The 22,766-nt window shown below is 47.1% G+C and overlaps 1 protein-coding gene across 3 annotated transcripts in view; it reads left to right on the top strand.

Annotated features, from left to right (window-relative positions):
* The window catches only part of ZWILCH (zwilch kinetochore protein), a 613,634-nt gene extending 591,189 nt beyond the window's left edge, over positions 1 to 22,445 (top strand). For 2 of the 3 annotated variants that reach the window (XM_069625009.1, XM_069625010.1), the window contains one exon: positions 21,836 to 22,445. The gene's annotated coding sequence lies outside the window, so the exon portion shown is untranslated. Of the gene's footprint in view, positions 1 to 21,685; positions 21,733 to 21,835 lie in introns of all 3 variants that reach the window. The other variant, XR_011279846.1, reaches the window with a different exon arrangement.
* Positions 22,446 to 22,766: the final 321 nt, after the last annotated feature.

Here is a 22,766-nt window from a genome sequence, read left to right as displayed (position 1 = left end):
GGCCTTCTGGATAATGCAGAGGGTTTTGAACGTAATCCTCATAGCCACTGGGAGCCACTGCAGATATTTCAGTCCTGGAGAGATACGATCCTTTGGCTTGAGGCCAAGGACAAGTCTTGCAGTCCTGTTCTGGATGAGTTGCAGAGGGCGGAGAGTAGAGGCAAGCAGATTTAGAAAGAGGCTGTTACAGTAGTCCAGCCTAGAGAGAACCAGCGCCCTGGAAACAGTGAGCTTTGGGGGGGAAGGAGAGGAAAGGAAGAATACCTTTGAGGAGGTGCAGCTGGTAGTGTGACTCTTAGAGACATCGTAGATGTGAGGAGAGAAGGAGAGTGTGGAGTCGAAGATGACCCCAAGGTTTTTAGCCCTGCAGGTGGGAGCAGGAAAAGGGCCAAGGGAGGCCGGCCAGAGAGTGACAGGAAAGGAGGGGACGGGTGTGCCGATGAGAATTTCAGTCTTACTGGCATTAAGGCAGAGGTCATTGGCGGCACACCACTCCTGGATAGCAGACAGTCAAAGATGAGGGAAGGAGAAGAGGTGGCCGAAGGTAGCCTGAAAATGTGCTGTCATCCGCATAGCACTGAAAGTTGGGACAGAGGGTGGCAATGCGGTGGGCAAGGAGTGCCAGGTATTGGTTGAACAGCCAGGGAGAGAGGTTAGACCCCCCATGTGGGACACCAGAGGAGCAGAGGAGAGTGAGGACATGAGGATACAAATTATTATACTATGAATTTGAGGCGCTAACTGGATTTTGGTGGTTTTGAGGCATTTGAGGCTGCTTTTGGCATTTGATGGCTGCCACTTACATTAGGTGGCTATACCATGCCTAAGACATTCACTGATATTACTTTGGCATTTGAGAATGTGCATGATAAATGATGGCAGTAACTAGACATAGGCTGCATATTACAGTTGGTAACTTAAACATGAACGTGAAATATGAACTAGCATTGAATGGCATTAGTGGGGCGTTTGACGATGTGCTTACTCATGATGGTAACACTGGCACATAAAATTATGTGCCTTTAAAATGATACCTAGGTGCCAGAATGAATAATTATTCAATTAAAATGCTGATGTGGCCTTCCAGCGGCATGTTCCACTGAAGGAAATGCCAAAGGCTGCTGCACGGTCTGCTCCATGGGCCTTCTTTAGCCACTTCTTGCTCAACTCCAGTAGAGAACAATGACAGGATTTAGTCAAGCTTTTCTGCATACAATTTTTGGCTAACTATGCATTTCACAGATTAGTGGACATCTTCCCTTTAACTTTATTGTGCGTTTGGCTCCTGAACGTATGGTAGATGTAGGGGTAAATCCAAGCTACTCCTTGTAACGACTACTGTAATCATAGTTCATGTCCCTTCTCCGGCATGGGGTCTGGTATGGATTCACATGCTCATGAATATTCCCCGTCATCAGGCTGGGGATCCTCGGTAAAAGAACAGTTTCACTTTCACTTAAAAACTATTTCTCATTTAAACCAATCATTGTCCTATGGGTCATACGTCCCCATCCAATGATAGTTCTCTCCGTAAACCCCTCCTCTGGCAGCCATTTTCAGATTTTATAACACACTCTTCAGTGTTGGGAGTCCTCGAGTTTGCGCTGCAAGCTACTTTTTTCGTGTTTTTGAAGTCGCAACCATGCCGGATTCAGTGATTTCGGCGGCCACGAGGAAACAGTTGGCGAACCTGTCCTCGTCTTTAGTCCCACCGGACAGCGAGGGGATGAAGATGGACGCCATGGGAAGGAAGGTGATTTCAAGACGGCCAATGCACTGGCGATCCTAGCCAGGTACGGCAGGGAGCTGTGGTACAGACTGGGGCCTATGCTAGAGTCCCTCCCCGACGATAAGAGGATGGAGTCAATGGCTCTTTTCCAGGAGGGGAACTAGCGTCTGATCATGCCATTACAGTGGCGTTGGATGTCACTGACACAGGGTTACGGCAGATGGGGAATGGTGTCTGCCTTTGTTGACAAGGCTGGATGAAGGCCACAAATTTCTGGCAGGAGGTCTAGGTGAAGGTGTTGGACATGCCCTTCAACGGAGAGAATTTATCTGGGAAGGTCGTCGATGAGTCCCTCCAGGCCATCAAGACGGAAACGGCGCGTTCCCTAGGCACCATCCAGCAGCATTGCTCTTGTTTTCGCTTCTCCAGCGGAAAGTCAAGCAAGTCTGCCAAAGGTTTCTCCTCTTCGTACCGTCAGCCCTCCAGATACACGACTCGGGAGGCCTACAGAGGCCTTTCCCAGGCTTTGGTAGCGGAGGACATCGTTGTTGCCCGCATGGTGCCGGCTTAGAAACAGGCCTGAACCGGCCAGAATGTCGGGCCCCCATGCATGCACCCCAGTGGGAGTCCGGCTGACATTTGTCGGCGAGTGGAAGAATATAACCAACGACAGATGGGTGCTGAACGCTCTCGCCCAGGGGCACACACTGGAGTTTCAACACGGGTGTCTGCGGATTCCTCACATTACCCGTCAGGAACAGCACATCCCTAACTCCTGGAAGAGGTATGGGTCATACTGTGAAATGGGGCGATGGAGCTAGTTTCCCAACGGCTCCAGGCATCATGCACTATTCTCAGGACCCGGAGGAGAGGTTAGCGGCCACTCAAGGGAAGGTGCAGCGGCTGTTGTCGATGAAGATAGCCACGGTGTGGACTATCAAGTCATTGCTCGGCATGATGTCGTCCTGCATCTGCCTCATCCGGCTCTGCAGGTTGCAAATGTGACCTTCAGGAGTACCTGGACGCTAGCTGAATACAGGTGTCTGGAAGCTTCGTGGACACGATCCTGCTCAACAAGGAGTTCTGTCGGGTGATAGGGTGGTGGAGCAGCCACTCCAACATCCCCCAGAGCACAGGATTTCAAAACTCGCCCTACCAGGAGACGGTCACCACGGATGCTTCCCTGAAGGATGGGGAGCCCACACCAGAAGTCTGCATGCGAGAGGGCTGTGGTTGCCAAAGGAGAAGGATCTCCATACCAACATCCTGGAGCTATATGCAGTGTTCGGGGCCCTCAAGTCTTCCATCTCTGAAGGGCAAGGTGGTGAGGATATTCACAGACAACTCCACTTCCGCCATGTTCTACATCTGGAAACGGGGGGCACTCGATCTCCTGCACTCTCCAAGGAAGCGCAGGACCTGTGGCGCTGGACCGTCGGACAAGAGATGTTCCTCATCCCTCTTCACCTTGCGGGAGTCGAGAACACCATCGCAGACTATCTCAGCAGGGAATTGCGCTCCTGCTCCAAGTGGGAACTTCGGCAGGACCATGTTGTCATGATCACTGCTTCCAAGGAGTCAGGACCAGCCCAACGTCCTTGGAAGCAGGCCCCTAACCCTGATCCTAGGCACCAGCCGGTCCCCACAGGGACCTTTTGGACCTTGTCCTGGCGCCGGTGGCACCAGGCTCATCAGAAGCATAGGTCCCGGCACTGGAAGCGCCGGGCTCATCATTGGTGTGAAGGTGCTTGGGTGGACTTACCTGCGGCAGACCATGCTGCTTACTTACCAGACTCTTAGAAGTCCTCGGTGAACTGGGACTACTTTCTTACCTGGGTGGGGCAGCTCCACTCCTGGATACAGCACTGGAACTCTTCTGGAAGCAGGAACTCTTTTCTTACCTAGGCGGGGCCGTGGAAGGAGACGTCTCATCACTCCTAGGCTATTTAAACCACACCCGATTGATGAAACGTGCTTCGCGTTATTCTGCATCTGCAGCAGAACGCTCACCGAGTCTGTTCCAGCCTTTCTTCTTTGGATCCTGAACCTGCAAGAATTATACTTACCATTCCTGTACCCGATCAACATCAGCACCTGCAAAAGACCAGAAACAACAGGTTAGCAGAACGAACTTTAACACACAGTGCTTACTTACCTGATCCATCGGCAGCGGCCGTGTCTCATGCTGCACCTTCGCCGGCAAAGATAAACAGCATTATCATACTTACTGGCACGCTGTGCATTCCGGCTTCTTCACGCTGCATCTTCACCTGCAAAGATAAACAGCATTATCATACTTACTGGCACACTGTGCATTCCGGCTTCTTCACGCTGCATCTTCACCTGCAAAGATAAACAGCATTATTCTACTTACCGGCACGCTGTGCATTCCGGATTCTTCACGCTGCATCTTCATAGACAACAGCAGTGTTACACTTACCGGCACGCGGCGAATTCCGGATTTCTTCATTCTGCATCGTCGTCTGCAAAGACAAAGAAAGAGACGGTAAGAGCGCTTGCCACACTTACGCAAGTCCAGGCGCTTCACCGCCATGCATAAAAGACTATAAAGACTAAAGGTGTCCAGAAACTTACCGGTCGTGCAGACAACGACGGTACCCATCCTCTGAAGTCAAGAGGCCAACGTTTCACCAGTGAAGGAACTGGCAACGGTACCCTGCACTAGACGCAGATGGAGAGCCCAGCATTCACCTATCTAAGGTGAGCACGTTGACCTGGGAGGGGGGCTCAACAGTCAGGCTGGGAGGAGAGAGATAGGGACATTCACAACCCAGACCTTTAACCCCCATATTATTTCACCTGCAGAAACCTCACCCTTCGAGTCCGACACACAGTGCGGAGAGGCTCGACCCCAGAAGCCAACCGAATCCTGCACATCACGTTTCGTTTTACAGACACCTTCCTGCCAAGACCCGTGCCTCCGTGGGAATCAGGTGAGCGTTACAGAACGCGAAGCCGACCACAAAACTCCTACCCAGGCGCAATGGAAACCTCAGATACTGATCAACTAGCCCAGTTGCTTGGGGAATTAAGAGCAGAAGTACATGCAGCTCGCCAGGAAACAAGCTCTCTAAGAAGAGAACTGATAATTTCTAAGGAGCGAACAGAGGACCTTGCTAGGCAGTTGTTACAAACGCAGGCAGGACAGACACCTTTGCCCGTTCCAGGAGGGAGTTATCCTTCTGCATCAGCTTCAAATCCAGTGCAAATCAATCTGCCCGGTAATGTGCCTTTGGCTCCGCCCGAACGCTTTGCTGGTGATCCAAAGAAATTCGCAGTGTTCATCAACCAGTGCCGCCTGCACTTCTTATGTCGACCAGCTGCATTCCCAACAGACCAGGCCAAGGTGGCTTTCGTGCTTTCTTATCTCAGTGGCAGCGCTGCAGATTGGTCGATCCCTTTAGTCACCCAGGATGATCCGGTTTTATACGATTTTCAAGCCTTCCAGTCCAGCATGGAGAAACTGTTTGCAAGACATGCACAAGGGCAGGCCTTGGACAATGAACTTCTCTCATTACGACAGGGTAACCAAGACCTCTTGACTTATATAGCCTCTTTCAATAGACTCATAGTGGAAACACAATGACCCGAGGACAAGAGAATAACGCTTTTCTACAGAGGCCTGCGTGGAGACCTCAAGGATGTGCTAGCGCAAGTTGTGAATCCTCCACAAGAATGTTCGGACTATATTGACTTAGTTGTCCAACTGGACCATAGACGACAGAACAGGAAGGCAGATCGTTCCAGATTTGATACCCGAGTGTTTTCTAAACCACAGACCTCGAATAAGGGAGCTGACACTGTGGAAACCATGCAAATAGGGGGTATGAGAGGACCTTTGACCCAGAAAGAGCGGGAAAGAAGAAGGCAGCTGCAATTATGCCTCTATTGCGGTAATTCAGGATACTTTCTTCGGGACTGTCCCGTGAAACCAGCTAAGAAGACTGTAGGAGCCGCGGATACCTGTACCACAAATTCTGAGCAGGGAAACAACCTCGCCTGACAAGAGTAGAGGTCCTCTTGCCGAGCGTTAAGATCTGTCCCGTGACCTTGCATTTCGTGATACCCATGGTCCTCATTAGTCCTGAACGTCCGGATCGTTTGCATGCAATTGAAGCTTACATTGACAGCGGAGCAATCGGTAACTATGTGGACCGTGAAATGGTATCAAGGATGAATCTACCCCTTGTCCCTAAGGCAGTAAAAGACGTCATCACTACTGTGGATGGTACGGAGATAGCCTCCGGACCAGTAACGCATGCCACCCAAGAAGTGACGTTGTTGAGTCACAATGGACACCGGGAGAGAATAGTGTTCGATGTAATCAAGGCCCCTCAGTTCCAGATCATTCTGGGAATCCCTTGGTTGGAGAAGCACAATCCTCAGATTGATTGGCGAGCAAAGACGGTTCAGTTTCCAGAGTGTTCTACCACTTGTTTTCCTCGACCTGATGTTTCACTAGCGGCGATCTCTTCTGAGGAGATTCTCAAATTACCTCCCGAATACCAGGAGTTCCAAGACGTCTTCCAAAAGGATCAAGCTAACACCCTACCTCCTAATAGGTCTTACGACTGTCAAATAGATCTGATACCTGGAACAACTCCTCCTTGCAGCAGGATCTATGCCCTCACCGAGCCAGAGAATCTTCACCTCAGACAGTACCTGGACCAATACCTAGCTAACGGGTTTATCCGTCCTTCAAAATCCCCAGCTTCATCGGCTTTGTTCTTCGTTCCGAAAAAGGAAGGAGACCTTAGGACTTGCATAGATTACCGCACCCTGAATCAGATCACTGTTAAAAACAGATACCCGTTACCTTTGATCCCTGAACTCCTGGACCAAGTCAAAGATGCATGTATATACACAAAGCTGGATCTCAGAGGAGCCTACCACTTGGTACTCGGATCAAAGAGGGCGATGAGTGGAAAACGGCCTTCCGCACCAAGTACGGGCTATTCGAATATCAAGTGATGCCCTTTTGACTGTGTAATGCTCCTGCTGCTTTCCAATATTTTATGAACGATGTCCTTAGAGAGCTCATTGACGTGTGTGTAGTTGTCTACATTGACGACATCCTTGTATATTCATCATCTGAAGAAGAACATCAGAGACACGTTAAAAAGGTTCTCGAGAGATTGCGTCAACATAGTCTTTTTGCTAAGCTTGAGAAATGCGTTTTCAACGCAACGGAAGTAGAGTTCCTGGGATCCATATTGTCACCTAACAGAGTCCATATGGATTCAAAGAAAGTTGATGCAATTATCAAGTGGCAATCACCAACCTCTGTAAAAGGAGTTCAAAGCATGTTAGGATTAGAACTTTTACCGCAGATTCATTCCTGAATTTTCCCGGATAGTCCAGCCCATCACCGCTCTGTTGAAAAAGAACAAACGTTTTGAGTGTTCTTCTGAAGCGGAACAAGCTTTTCAAGACTTAAAAGCTAAATTCATTTCTACACCTGTTTTAAAACATCCTCGCACAGAACTTCCTTACATCATGGAAACGGATGCTTCTAGTCTTGCTATGGGAGCAGTGTTATCACAAAGAGATTCGGTCACAAACCAACTACATCCGGTTGCCTTTTGGTACCGCAAGTTTTCGCCTCCTGAGATCAACTATTCAATTACAGACAAGGAACTTTTGGCCATCAGATCGGCCTTTAAAGCCTGGCGGCATCATCTTCTTGGAGCCAAACACACAGTCACCGTAATGACTGACCACCGCAATTTACAATATCTAAAGACAGCCAAAGATCAGTCTTCCAGACAGCTTCGCTGGGCTCTGTTCCTAGCAGAATTTGACCTTATAATTACTTATCGACCAGGTAGTAAGAACGGAAAGACGGATGCCGTCTCCCGGATGGGAGTAGATGAACATTTGATCAATCCAGATCCAATACCCATAATCCCAGAACAAAGGATTTTGGGTTTGGTCAGCACTCAATCTTTTGAAGACATCAAGACCACGGTGAAATCGCTCCTAACTCCGACCGATTTGCAGGACTGGCAATTAAAGGGAAAAGAATTCTCAGTAGATCAAGACCTACCATATTTCCGAGGACGATTGCACTTGCCCTGTGAGAAACTACAAAAACAAGTAATCTCCGGTTATCATGATTCTCTAATGGAGGGGCACCCTGGCATTACCAAAACCATGGAAAAGATTAAAAGACATTTCTGGTGGCTATCGTGGAATAGGGATATTAGAGACTTTGTAATCTCCTGCGGTGTGTGTGCCCAGAATAAAAGTCAAAAGCAAAAACCAGCCGGCCTATTACAGCCACTTGACATTCCTCCCTGTCCATGGCCTACCCTGTCCATGGATTTTATCACGGACTTACCTCCATGCTTGGGATATACTACCATTTTAGTAGTCGTGGATCTATTCTCGAAAATGGCTCACTTCATACCCTTGAAGGGTCTGCCTTCAGCCTCAGTATTGGCCCGGGAATTCTTGGCAAACATCGTTCACTTACACGGTTTTCCTTCGGTTTTAGTCTCCGATAGGGGAAGTCAATTCATCTCCCACTTCTGGCGCAGTTGCTGTCATCTAGCCCAAGTTGATGTAAGACTTTCGACCAGTCACCATCCCCAAACTGACGGACAAACAGAAAGGTCAAACCAGACATTAGACCAATATCTACGCTGCATGCTCCAACAAACAGAAAAACCCTGGAAGGACATTTTTTGGATCGCTGAATACGCTTACAACAATTCGACTCATTCTGGAACCGGGAAGACTCCTTTTTTCCTATTATATGGACACCATCCTAGAACCTCCAACCTGGATCCTCCCCAAGAAATTGAAGCACCTGCTGTGCATCACTTGCATTCGGAGATCACCTGTGCCTTTAAGGAAGCCACTGCCCATCTGCAAAGAGCTAAAGCTCAATTCAAAAAGGCAGCCGATCGGCACCGTAAAGAGGCCCCTCACTACGCTGTAGGAGATCAAGTCTGGTTATCCACTAAGCACCTGCCTTTAAAAGGACCCCGCACTTTCATCCCGAGATACCTTGGGCCCTACCCCATATCTGCCATAATTAATCCGGTGGCTGCCAAATTGGAATTACCTACGCATATGAAAATACATCCAGTATTCCATGTCTCCTTATTAAAACCAGTACAACCAGAGACCCGATTGACTGAACTCCCAGAACCCGTTTTGGTAGACGGAGAACTCGAATTCGAAGTGAAGAACATCCTAGACTCCAAAATTTCCAGGTCTAAATTATACTATGTGGTTGATTGGAAAGGATACGGTCCCCAGGAAAGGTCTTGGGAACCCTCAGAACATGTCCACGCACCTCGTCTGGTCAAGAGATTCCATCTGAATCACCCCGACAAGCCAAAGCCCCCAGGAAAGACACACTTAGGAGGGGCCTTGAGGGGGGATACTGTCATGATCACTGCTTCCAAGGAGTCAGGACCAGCCCAACGTCCTTGGAAGCAGGCCCCTAACCCTGATCCTAGGCACCAGCCGGTCCCCACAGGGATTTTGGACCTTGTCCTGGCACCGGTGGCACCAGGCTCATCAGAAGCATAGGTCCCGGCACTGGAAGCGCCGGGCTCATCATTGATGTGAAGGTGCTTGGGTGGACTTACCTGCGGCAGACCATGCTGCTTACTTACCAGACTCTTAGAAGTCCTCGGTGAACTGGGACTACTTTCTTACCTGGGTGGGGCAGCTCCACTCCTGGATACAGCACTGGAACTCTTCTGGAAGCAGGAACTCTTTTCTTACCTAGGCGGGGCCGTGGAAGGAGACGCCTCATCACTCCTAGGCTATTTAAACCACACCCGATTGATGAAACGTGCTTCGCGTTATTCTGCATCTGCAGCAGAACGCTCACCGAGTCTGTTCCAGCCTTTCTTCTTTGGATCCTGAACCTGCAAGAATTATACTTACCATTCCTGTACCCGATCAACATCAGCACCTGCAAAAGACCAGAAACAACAGGTTAGCAGAACGAACTTTAACACGCAGTGCTTACTTACCTGATCCATCGGCAGCGGCCGTGTCTCATGCTGCACCTTCGCCGGCAAAGATAAACAGCATTATCATACTTACTGGCACGCTGTGCATTCCGGCTTCTTCATGCTGCATCTTCACCTGCAAAGATAAACAGCATTATCATACTTACTGGCACGCTGTGCATTCCGGCTTCTTCACGCTGCATCTTCACCTGCAAAGATAAACAGCATTATTCTACTTACCGGCACGCTGTGCATTCCGGATTCTTCACGCTGCATCTTCATAGACAACAGCAGTGTTACACTTACCGGCACGCGGCGAATTCCGGATTTCTTCATTCTGCATCGTCGTCTGCAAAGACAAAGAAAGAGACAGTAAGAGCGCTTGCCACACTTACGCAAGTTCAGGCGCTTCACCGCCACGCATAAAAGACTATAAAGACTAAAGGTGTCCAGAAACTTACCGGTCGTGCAGACAACGACGGTACCCATCCTCTGAAGTCAAGAGGCCAACGTTTCACCAGTGAAGGAACTGGCAACGGCACCCTGCACTAGACGCAGATGGAGAGCCCAGCATTCACCTATCTAAGGTGAGCACGTTGACCTGGGAGGGGGGCTCAACAGTCAGGCTGGGAGGAGAGAGATGGGGACATTCACAACCCAGACCTTTAACCCCCATATTATTTCACCTGCAGAAACCTCACCCTTCGAGTCCGACACACAGTGCGGAGAGGTTCGACCCCAGAAGCCAACCGAATCCTGCACATCACGTTTCGTGTTACAGACACCTTCCTGCCAAGACCCGCGCCTCCGTGGGAATCAGGTGAGCGTTACACATGTGGACCACATCTTCAAGTGGAGCAGGCCCCCGATCGGTTTGCGACAGTGGAAAACTCAAAATGCCAGTAGTTTACCAGCAGATGCCACCAACCGAGGAGCCTGGGGGATGTGTTCTCCTTCCTGTGGGAAGGGATGATTCTGTACGCGTTTCCTCCATTGCCTCTCCTGTTGCGAGTCATCAACACACTCAGACAGTGCCAATGCAGGATGATACTCATCGCCCTGGCATTGGTATCCAGACCTTCTCAGCCTGTCGCCGTCGCCTCCGGTTAAGCTGCCTGCAGGCGCAAACCTTTCATGACCCAGGAACGCAGAACCTTAGGGCTTGGCTCCTGCAGCCCTAGAGGTTTGAGGATACGAGTGGCCTGCGGACAGCAGGGCGGTCCTCACCAAGGCCAGGGCCTGCTTGACTTTGAAGTGCTACGGTCACAAGTGGAAGCGTTTCGCTATGTGGTGCAAGTCTCAGAAGATTACCCCTCCGAGGGTCACGGCCACACAGATTCTTCCATACTTGCTATACTTGGCCAAGGCCAGACCAGCGTATGCCTCTATCAAGGTGCATCTGCTGGCTGTCTCTCACTACACCAGGTCTCCAGGAAGGTCTTCACTTTGGTCTCATCGACTAGTCAAGGAATTCCTCAAAGGACTTTTTCGATCTTTCCCGCCAGCGTGGGAACTCAGTGTGGTTCTGACGAGGCTCATGGGGGTCTTCTTCGAGCTTATGCATCAGGCCCCTCTCAAGTTCCTCTTGTGGAAAACTGCTTTCCTTATGGCCATCACCTCTGCCAGGAGGGTAGGTGAGATCCAGGCCCTATCCTGCAAGCAACCATACCTGACTTCCCACGAATCGAGGGTGGTGCTGCGGATGCACCCCTCTTTTATGCCAAAAGTTCAGTCGGAAATCCACCTCAACTAGCTTTTGGTGTTACTTGTTTTTTTCCCCAAAGCCTTAGTCACCGACTGAAAGGGCTTTGCACTCGCTGGATGTTGTTCGTACGCTCAAGTTCTACTGTCACCCACGAAGAGTGTTCGGAAGACTTCACAACTGTTGGTGAACTTTGGTCCTGTGAACCATGGGATGGCCTTTTCAAGGTGGCTCTCTGGCTGAATCATGCACTATCATTGGTTGGCAAACCGATCACTGCCTGGCCATCCGAGAGCCCACTCCACCAGAACAATCACTTTGATGACGGTGTTCCTGTCTGGTGTGCCCCTGCTGGACCTCTGCAGGGCTGCTACGTGGAGGTCCACACACACCATGCACGAAGTTCTCCTGTGTCGACAGGGATTCCAGGGAGGAGTCCAGAGTCGGCCAAGCAGTGCTACGCAACCTGTTTCCTTGAGGTGTGTCTGTTCCAAAGCTAAGAGTTATTTTCTTCTGTTGAGCCTGGCCACCTCCAGTGGTTGTGTAATGTTGTACTAGTATGCATTTCTTATCCCCATGCTGGAGAAGGAACAAGTTACTTACCTGTAACTATTGTTCTCCAGCAGCTCTTACGGTGGCACGAAACGAGCTACGTTTAGCATGAGACGCCACCTTGTGAATCGACAGCACATCCTCCTGCAACAGGCCCCAATGTGTATTGGGGAAGTTTCCTCTCAGGTCAAGTGGCAAAGAGCCAGCACATCTGAACGTGCCCTTACATGAATTGAGACGCAGCCTCCATGTTATGAAAGACACGGACGCTCCCTTTGCGCGGAGTAAGCTCCCGCACTAACACTTTCTGCAGAGGATCCATTTCAAGGTCCAGCTTCTCCTGTTTTCCCACAATTAGGGTTTGCGCTCTTCCCAAACGGCTACCTTCAGCTCACCAGCTGGTTTCGACTCACATCCCATCTTCTCGTTTGAGCACATGAGAACCGATTTATCTACAGCGAGTTCTCCTGGTACCACTCTACAACAGGGTCTTGCTACTTATTGCCCTGACGAAGGCGGAACAGTCTCTCAACTGTGAAGATTCCACTTTCTTCGCACTGTTACCACCGCCGAAACGCACTTTCTTGATCAGAGGACATTGGAGGCTCTTAACTAACACGCCTCACCCATTTTGGGTCTCGAACCCTGCCCCTTGTGCTTTATTTGCTTAGGACACACAGCAGTGGCATTTATTACTTTGGGTTCTGAAAACTCCCCTCTGGTGCGTTGGCAGACCCAATCCCAGCTTCCTAATATTTTCAACCTGGGATTTCATTTTCAAAGGAATATGTATTCTAGGAACTCTTATTGTTGTTAAGTAATAATGTAAGCTTGAAAACAATTTAAGAACTCCTACTTATGTCCGACTTTGGTCCGGCATCTTCCCTTTTCTTCTTTTTTTCTTTTTTCTCCTGTATTTTGCCCTTTGGCCTTGTTTGGTTAAAAGTGTTGATTTGCCAGTTAATACAGGGCTTCAATGATTTCACCTATTGTTATATACATGTGTAGTATATGGCTCAACCAGTTAGTATATGATTTCAATGATTTCACTTATTGTTATGTATGTGTATTACATGTTTGACTTAATTGTATGTATAAATATCTTGTATTAAAAATGTTTTTTATCTTACACAAAACTCAATTGTTATGTGAGGTTATGACTTTGAAATATACAAATGGGTGTAGTGTTCTACATAACCAATGAGGTTATTTCGGGAATAGGACCCATACAGGACTCAACTCCCTATGAGGTTTTAGGGGCCGTCCCCTGCGTTACCAGTACCCCTTTTGTTGTATATATAACTCCAGCATGGGTCTGGCATGGATTCACATGCAAACCCTCCCACTGACCCCTCTGTGGTTCTTCTTGGTCATACTGCCGCTTACGTGCTTACCAAATCTGAAGCTGGCTGCCGGAGGAGGGGCCAGCTTCATTGGATGGGGCAGTATGACCTAGAGGACAGCGATTGGTTTAAGGGAGAAATACTGTTTTTAAATGAAAGTGAATATGTGAATATCCTTAATATTCCAGTATCTGGTGTGATGAATCGGCAATGAGTCTGCCAGAAAACCTGCCCTAGGATCCATCTCATGTGGCCAGGGAAAGGAAGATGCTTTCTGATCCTGACCCTGGGGGTGGTGTTCTGCGGGAGGATCACATGAGGGGGGGTGTTGGGGAGGGAACAGGTCAGGAAGAGTGGGAAATCCCCTTGATTAAAGTACCCCGAAATCCCACACTTTTAATGAGTTGTTGTAGAGTAGAAGAAATGAGAAAACCTGATTTTATTTTTGGGGAGTTCAAGTGCCATAATTCCCTCAGTACTAGGACGAGGAGGAAGAGGTTTTAAGAGTAATATTGTTGGATTGGTGAACTTGTTAATGCAAATGACCCACACCTGACAGAGGCAGAGACACATAAAAAGCCCCTTCAGGTGCAGCTCATTAGTAGTAGCAGGAGAAGCAGTTGCAGAAGGAGAAAGCAACAGCAGGCACGTTGTTGGCAGTCCACGCAGGAGTTGGAGGAAAGAAAGGGTGCCGGGACCACTGCAGGGCAGATTTCAGTTGCCAGTCCTGAGAGGGTTCTTTTATCCTCTAAATCTGAAGTACAGAGGGTGCGCAGTGGAAAGCGTGAAGGGAGGCTTTTCCCCAGGTGAACCGAGTTGCACAGACTGCACAGTAGGAGGTGTGCGGGAGACATTGGCTGGGGCCTGGCATGCACCAGGGGGTCGCGGGAGCAAGCAAAGCTCTGTGTTAAAGTGACGGCAACAAAGGCAACTTCAGAGAGGAAATGTGTCAGTTCAAGAAAAGCCAGAGCAGTGGAAGTCCTGCGGCACGCAAAGGGATCAAAGGCAAAGGGAGAAGCCGGTGAGTGTTGCAGAGTGCTCCAATCCCTTTGCGTATTAAAAACTAGTCAGAATTCTGGATGTGGAGGCCTGGAGTTGGACAACCCTGCTTCTACCAAATTATTCTATTCACCAACCTAATTACTGCTCTTTGCTCTCACTTTATGCACTGTCCTTCACACTTGAAGTCATGCTGAGGACCCACCCCTTGTTCAGACTATCTCTTCTTCGTTATCTGCTAACAATTTTTCGCACTATTTCTCATCTCAAGTCAAAAACATGTGTGATGTTCCTCATCTCTCTTGTTTCCCTCCCTCCCCACGCTTCTTCCCCAATCACCAAATTCTGCCACTACCTGTATGCATTCCTTCCTTCCTACTTATGCCTGTGAACTGACACCCATGGTGAGGACTGCAAAGTTCTTCTTGGGCTCGCCTAGCTTTTAGCCATTTAGACAGTCAAGGAATTAGAACCTCTAATCTGCTCCTACCTCTCCTCCCTCAACGACTTTCCTAAAGGTGCCAGTGATGCTGCCAACTACTGACCAGCATGTATCCCCCCCCAAATAATTCTGAAATCCTTGAACACCTTGTCTCTACCTGGGTACTGTTGACCTCCGACCTACTCCAATCTAGATTCCACAGCCATCATTACAATGATTCTGCCCTCACCCACGTCTCTGTTTTGAAATCTGCTCAACACTGTACTCTCTCCTCATTGACCTTTTCTCTGCCTTTGATAAAGTTGTCCATTCCTCAATTCTTAGCACCGTTACCTATAATCCAACCTGCCTCCCTCTTGTTGTCCCCTCGGTTCATTCCTCAATCTCTTACTATTCATTCTCTACACCGCCTCTCTGTCAACTAGTCTCATCCTTTGCAATCCCCTACGCATCTTTGCGGAAGGCCTACAAATCATCTTTCCCTACTTTTGCTCCCAACCTCTCTGCTTGAGGATTTGCTCATCCCTCTGTGATTCGGCACTTGGAGGCGGTTCGCTTTCTAAAACTTAACTCCTCCAAGAAAGAAATCATTTTTCTTCTGGCCTCTAGTCGCTTTTCCTTCATCCATCACATTTCCTCCTGGCTTACTCACCCGTAACCACTAAGGTATGCAGTCTTGGGTCCTTTTCTATAGTGACATTCACCTTCACCACTTTATTGCATCTATCTTGGCTTTGTCTAGAATAAACCTGATCAATATCAGGACAATGCACCCCCTCCTTACCTACACTACTAAACTCCTCGTACTGACCCTAGTATTTTGTTGCATTGATGCCCATCAGCCACCTCCTTGGACTCCCTTATTGCTGCTCACTGATGGGTAAGGTACTCAACTTGCTCACCCGTAGCCAGTATAATTCTTCCTTCTCTTCTCCCACTGTCAAACACTGCATCAGTGCCAGTGAGCTTCCCTTGAAAAAACAGTTCCTCTTTAAATTCCTTCTGCTTGTTTTCAAATGCCTGTATAAGCTTGCGCCTCCATATCTTGCTCGCAGTGACCGGTTACTCTTCTATGCACAGACTCTCCTCTAGCGCACTCCCTAATGCATCAGTTCCCCTACCATCCTCCCACATCTGCTTCACCTTTCACATCCCCCCAAATAACTGGAATTCTCTTCCTCTGCATGTTGAAGCTACTAGTGTCCACTTTTCTATATGTGCACTAAAGCTACACTCCCTTGAAAACTAGATGCAGGACCATTTATTTACTCCCACATTTCTCTCCCTCTCTCCTGAATCTTACCTTGTTGTATGTACTACCCTGTAAATAGTCAGTCTCCTCAGACCACTTTGTGTCATTTGACCTGTTCTAGATTACTGCACCATGTATGCCCCACCATCCATCACTCGACTGCTCACTACTTTTGCTGCTAACGTATGGCACCTGTTTCAGGATTGCCCTGTTGACAGCTGATTTCCTTTTTCTAAGTGCTTCTGGGTGTGAAACCACCCATCTCCCTCCACCATCCAATTCATACAAATATATGCGCACCGTCCTACTGTTTGCAGTCATCTCCATTCCACAGGGTTGCATTGGGGCATCCTGCATTGGTCAAAAAAAACTTCCATAATTACTATTCCCTACTTCCACTTATCGTATGGATGTTTAGTTTCTCACTCTGACATTAACATGCAATGCACCTTGCATGCAAGGTGCAGTAACATTGGCCAGTACCGTCTTCTTGCCCATACAATCAGTTGTCTGGTCATTTTGCATGGGCTGTTGCAAAGCAGGTTTGACACTCCATTGGGTTTGACCCCTCATCACCAGCTTCTCTTCTTCCCCTCACTAAGACCTATCCCATTCACCTTCTTACTAAGTAAACCCTACACCTTATGATCCACCCTAGGCAGTTGCACTTGCAGCAACTAAATGTTGGGTTTTTGTTTAGAAATATGAAGCATTACGAGCATTAACTTGCTCCCACAGTTGATTTGCTTGAGCCCATCTTAAGCCGATTCCTCAACCACACACCCCAAATTTACTATTTAAGACGTAAATACAAAAAGGACGACAAAAACAAATATTCCTCACTAGCCTCACCTGAACTGCAAAGCACCTGTGAGATCCCACACATTCAATCTCAACCCTGCCTTGCCCTATCTTTTTACTATAGTTAAATAACTTCCATCTTGCTGTCTCTTCATCTAAGTCTGCTCCAGCCCTATGCCTTTTTCCTCTTTCTACCACTGACTCAGCGCTACTCAGCCGTGGTCCCAAAACGCACCACAGATTAGCATCCTTTCAAGGAGACAACCACGTGTGTAGCTGGAGCAGTACAAATTGTTAACTGCAATTTCATGATGAAGGGACATTTTGGTGGTGGTGTTCACCTTTTGTCTTCAGCCCCTTGTTCTAATTTGGATTTTGCTGTTATCGTAGAAGTGTTTGCTCACATGCCTTTTAAGCTCAGGTATTTGTTGTGATTGCTGTTCCCTCAAAAATCAACTTTCTGATGGTCAATTCTTCTAGCAGCTTTAGTGAATTGCAGGCTCTGGAAAGGAAGCCCTTTCTTGTGGTACATAATTACAGGTTGGTGGTTTTTGTTCCTTGTGAAATTCCCACTTTTTGAAAGCCGCACATAAAAAAAGACTGATTTATTTCAGTCAATTTTGTGCGGCCATAATAGCATGAATTTTGAGGATTTCGCCCCTGAGCCGCTTTCCTCCCCCAACTACCCCCACCCCCTTTAACCGCTTACCCCACCTCCACATATATACTTTTACAAATAAATTCGACTTTTTGTCATTATTCAGGTGTCGTTTAAAATGTGTCGTTATTTTTGTTTTCGTTATTAACACAGCATACCACTCCATTGAAGCTGCCAGTGCCTCGCAGGCACCAAAGAGTGCTACCTCATCCCAGATGTGCCCAACCAGACCAACTTTGTCTCACGAAATCCTAAATTGGATCCTACTCTCCACTGCTGCACATTCTTCTTGGCCCGCACTACAAGTGAATGTTCAATTATCCATACTGCCCCATGGGGCCTGACATAAAGCAAGTAGCAGCGGGACTCCCATCTGCCAACCATCAAAATAGCTGGCACAGTCATCCCCTGAATGAAGACCGTGATAGCCACTCCAATTCTAAAACTGTGTGGGGACCAACCCCTGCCGCAAATACCCACTGCTGCCAAGGAGGCTGACAGTACTTTCCTAAACTGAAAAATGGTCACGGGTGCTGCATCCCCATGCAACACACGTCCCCCTCCCCCATAGCGCCACTCGTTTTGACGACCGCAGCCGGATGCAGCCCCCGATGTTACAAATTTTATATGGGCGTAGCAGAAGAATTCATTGCAGTGGGGCTGGTGGGGTAGGCTGAATGGGGGACCAAAACCTACACTAGCACACCAAAATGCTGTTCGGTGGTAGTTGCAAAACCAAAACAGCTGGGTGCAATCGCGGCGCGATGACTCGCCGATCCAGCCTTCTCGTACTCCTAAACATTTGAAATGGTGGGGGTGGTGCAGGATTGTGGGACTAAAACCCACGATGCAATACATGTGTGGAGCGGCGGGATTACGGAGCGGCGGGATTACACAGCGGCAGCCGCTGTATCATTTTTGCTTGTCAGCCGTTTAAAATACAATCGGATATGATTGTGGTGCAGCGGCCGACTCAAAACAGTGCATTCGGGAAATTATAAATAAACGCATTGATGTGCAAACAAGCGACCATTGTAAACAACAGCCAAAATCCTCTGTCTCACAGCTGCCTCCAGGGAACAAAGGCAATCCTAAAGCAATTCACACCACTCTGCCAGGCTGTCCTTGCAAACCCCCTGCCTTATGAGTGTGCCCCCGGGTCCGAGACCGGATGTGTCGGATCCAGGGATGCCCACTTCCTCCTACAGATGGGAGGAGGTTTGAGGTGATGGCTGACCCCGGGAGGGGTGGCCAGAAGTGCTGCCTATGCAGGCTGTCCCTCTAGCGCCCCCTCTGGGGCAGGCCCGCCTCTGACCATGCAGTACTAGAGGCTGCATACAGAAACTGCTGAAGCCTCATGTACAGTTTTGCAGATGTTCAAACTGGTATATATGTCCTGCATTTTACAGACATTTCTTTATTAGGGTGAATATTGTGATGAAGACATGTTTGTTGTTTGCGTAATGTTCTCTGCTTTTATACAAGTCACCAGGATTGGGTTCTATATGGCAATACTGTTAGGCAACCTGGCCGGGCGCCATGCCCCACTCCTCCTAAGAAGTGACGGTTCCCCCAATAAATTTCCATTTCAGCACTGCCACGCTTCATTCAGCCTCTCTTGCTGAGCAGAGTCTCTGGCACCCTTCTCTTTCCGTTATCCGCCCTGGGTGGTGGGTTTTCAAGGTTGAGGCAGTGGCAGCATCGGTTATAAGTTTATGAACATGACGGAGACCTACAGGGACACACTGGCTCCCACCACCCAGGCTTACATCTCTCCAACCACTTGGGCTGGAATCTTCTTCATAGACAAACATTCCAGTCACTCGCACAGCATTTTCCCAGTAACCTCATACATTCCATGCATCCAGGAAGCACCATATAACAATTTGTCATTTACAATTTAATTTAAACTGACGAAAAACATTTTGGCTAAAATAAAGAAGAAACAGCCTGCCGTTGCATAGTTATTATAAAGCTTAGGAAACTGTAGGAGAAAACCGTACAGAAGAAACATTAGTTGTATGCTTTAACTCTTTGGTCCATTATCCGTCAGGCAAGTAAGATGCCATCATTATCCACTCATGAAACCTACAATGTGATCAATGAAGATGGCACATACCCCCCCACCCCCCTTCAGGATTAATACAAGACCTTTTATCGGTGTTCTTTGAGGAGCTTTGTTATCTATCTTGTCTTTCTAAACACTCCCTAAGATAAAGGAAGTCCCCCTAGCCTGTTCGTTTTTAGGGGTTCAGAGTTGCTCATCTAAATAAAAGGCTTCAGGTATTTGATATGCTGCTTTTCAATTAGATTAGACCAACAGCATGTAAACAGACTTCTGAGGTCTGTGTTACTAAACGGGTATTTTCTTATTCACGAGTGCTATGCAGAGTTGCTGCTTCCTCATGATCAAGACTTGAAGCCCAAGGTAGAGCGTATGGCTTTCCATCCCCTTGTTGCACTCTGTATTTGTAAAGCAGCTCCTGGGCTATTTTGCATGCCTTTTGCAAACGTTGCATGTTAAATCTGAGGCTCAGCTCAGAAGCTAGTTTCCTGAAATAATGTTGAAGAATATTTTTCGCTATGCCTTGGGGGGGTGGGGGGGTTCCTAAACCTCTGTATTTCCATATCAGAATTTTGAAACTGGAGAAAGGAAGATTTGAACGCTTGGTGCCTAATCACCCTTCCTCTAAAAGGCCCACCCACTATCACGGCTCTGTTTATGATTTGGTATGAATGAAGAGAGACTGAAGGATGTAGACCCAAAAGAGTGACCGAATTCCAACTCTGTCTCTCAATTTCTTTCCATTTGCTTCTCTGCTGGGGGCTGTGTTGTCCTATAATAAAAGCTAAATTTCAAGTGCACTGACAGTGGAAGTAGCCTCAGGGAAGAAATTGAACAGGGACACATTTTAATGTCTGAAATCTCTTCTGGTCCCAGAAAAATTCAGAAAACTGGTGCCTTGTTCTTTTTCTGAGCTAAAGGTGTGCAAGTTGTGGCGTTGCCCACACTTCAACTGTTTCTGTACTGTGCAAAAAGGCTCTCTGGATCTGCAATCCCAAAATTCGTATTTTAAGCAATCTTACATTTAGCCACTAACTATCTTGTCATACAATAGATAACCACATTATAGTTACATTGTCCCCAAACAGCAATATAGAGAACCCTGAGCATGAGGGAGAGCTACAGAATGGGAAGTCCAAAACTTAGCACTTCGTTTTTGCAATATAGCAGATAAAAGGCGTTGCATAAACATTTCTAGATTAATTTGTCCAAGTGAAAACTGTTAGATAGTTTTGCTGGTTCTGATGAAGGTGATAGAACAGACTGAATGTAACTCTGTCCAGTGTTCTATTAATAAAAAAACAGTTGGACCAATAGATCTGTATTATATGGAAGGAAATAATTAAGAAATTAACTTAAATTTAATTAACCAATAAATACGAATAGATCATTTTGTCAATTATTGTACCACAACTGAACATTGCCTTATTTATGTATCAAGTTTGTGACATTGCCGGTTGCACAAAATTGGATAAACTAAACTCCTCCATTAAATAACAGATGGATTAACAGCACTACCCACATGATGGTGTAACGTGTAATTTCGAGAAACTGTGTGGTAAGATTATCCATCAACTGCATCATATTGTAGAAAACTGCCAAATGTGTCAAGGTTTCAACAGTAGAACCTGAAATATATTTTCTGTGATGGCACCTCTCTGATTGATCTCCTGCATCACTGATGCTTGATTACTTGTATGTGTGCCATGCTTTTCAAACTCATATTCTATTGATTCTGATTAAGATGAGAAAAATTACTACAGTCATCAACTGGCAACTTGTTATCTCTTATTGTCTCGAGTAAACATAATCTGCAAACAACTTGATTAAAAATCTTAATGACAAAGTAAGCAATGTGCACTTAGGGTAACATTTGTTTTTCTCCATAATTATGAACAGTTGCAACAGAAAGGGGATCACTGTGCCCCTTCCTTCAAACTGAAACAATGCTTTAGGGATCAAATGAATTTGCAAACCTTGAATGATATTTTAAGTCTAAACTTCCAACGTGTTGGAATTCCTTTCTTTATTGAATGTATTCAGTTTGCTTTGCTGTTAATAAATTAAACATAATAAAGTAAATTTCATGTAAACAACACAAGTTGACACAATTTGAAGTGAAAACACATTCTTATGTTTTATTGCGAGCAATGAAGTGGTGCTCGAGGTCTGCTTCTTGAACACTTCTGGGCCAGGTATGCTGGCATTGTACTTCCTTTTGCACATACTACATAGAGATATTAAGAATCAAAGCGTTAATTGTATTCTAAAAGGGCCACCTTTCTTCCCTCTTCCCAGATGCACAGTGTGGATGCTGCAAGTATGTGGAGGGAGCCCAACTGGAATGGGTGTAGTCTCTCGCTGTCCATGAAAAGATGGCAGCTCATTCCTGCATTCAGCTCTGCTTACGCAACAGGAACATCAGGAGCACAGCACTGAAGAGGATGCAGAGGGTGCAGACCAGGGGCACGGCAATCTGTCACCATTTCCATGTGGCTAGTGAGGGGATCTGAAGTTGGAAAAGAAAAAGATCACATCAACAGTGTTCTCTGCGGCTCTTCACATGTACCTCACTTACAAGACACATTTAGAGAGGCCTCTGATCCCTTCTTAATTAAAATGTAGTTCTTTCAAACACTGGGATACAGAAAAAAGCATGCGACTTCCATATAAGATTGAACCCTTTGGCAGTCCTACTGCCCTCTCGGAATTACTGGATAGTTGGAGTTGATTAAGATTTCCAAATAAGCCAGTTCTTTGCAACCTTTCTTACATCAGACTCTATGCACTTGAAGCTCTGCCTGGACCAACTGCATAAAGTCTCTGCTTTATGGATACCTTTTTATATTTTTCTGGAGTATAACGCTTGATACTATATATGGGTGCTAAAAATAAAAGCAATTGCTAAGCCCGTTTTTTCTCTCACTTTGTTTTGGTACAGACCCTCCTACTTTTATCGTAGCAATTCTTTCCAATGAACTCTTCTCTTGCATCATGGCACAGGATACAATCACCTTTTTAACTTGTTCTATCTGGGTATGGTTTTTTTTTATACATTGGCATGTAGTGCATCCCATGGTTTATCATTGCTTGTCCATCGTCTTTACTTTATCGAATGATGTAGTGAGGTAGGAAGACCAGAGTTCCCATTGTATTCTAGAAGTAAAGATTAACATGCCCCTGAACCTGTTTCTGTTCAAGTCAAACTCAATATAAATGCCCATCAATA

The sequence above is a fragment of the Ambystoma mexicanum genome, chromosome 11 (genome assembly GCF_040938575.1).
Source record: "Ambystoma mexicanum isolate Mex_15411 chromosome 11, UKY_AmexF1_1, whole genome shotgun sequence".
Taxonomy (NCBI): domain Eukaryota; kingdom Metazoa; phylum Chordata; class Amphibia; order Caudata; family Ambystomatidae; genus Ambystoma; species Ambystoma mexicanum.
Note: the sequence above shows the minus strand (reverse complement) of the source record. Positions and strands in the feature narration are given on the sequence as shown.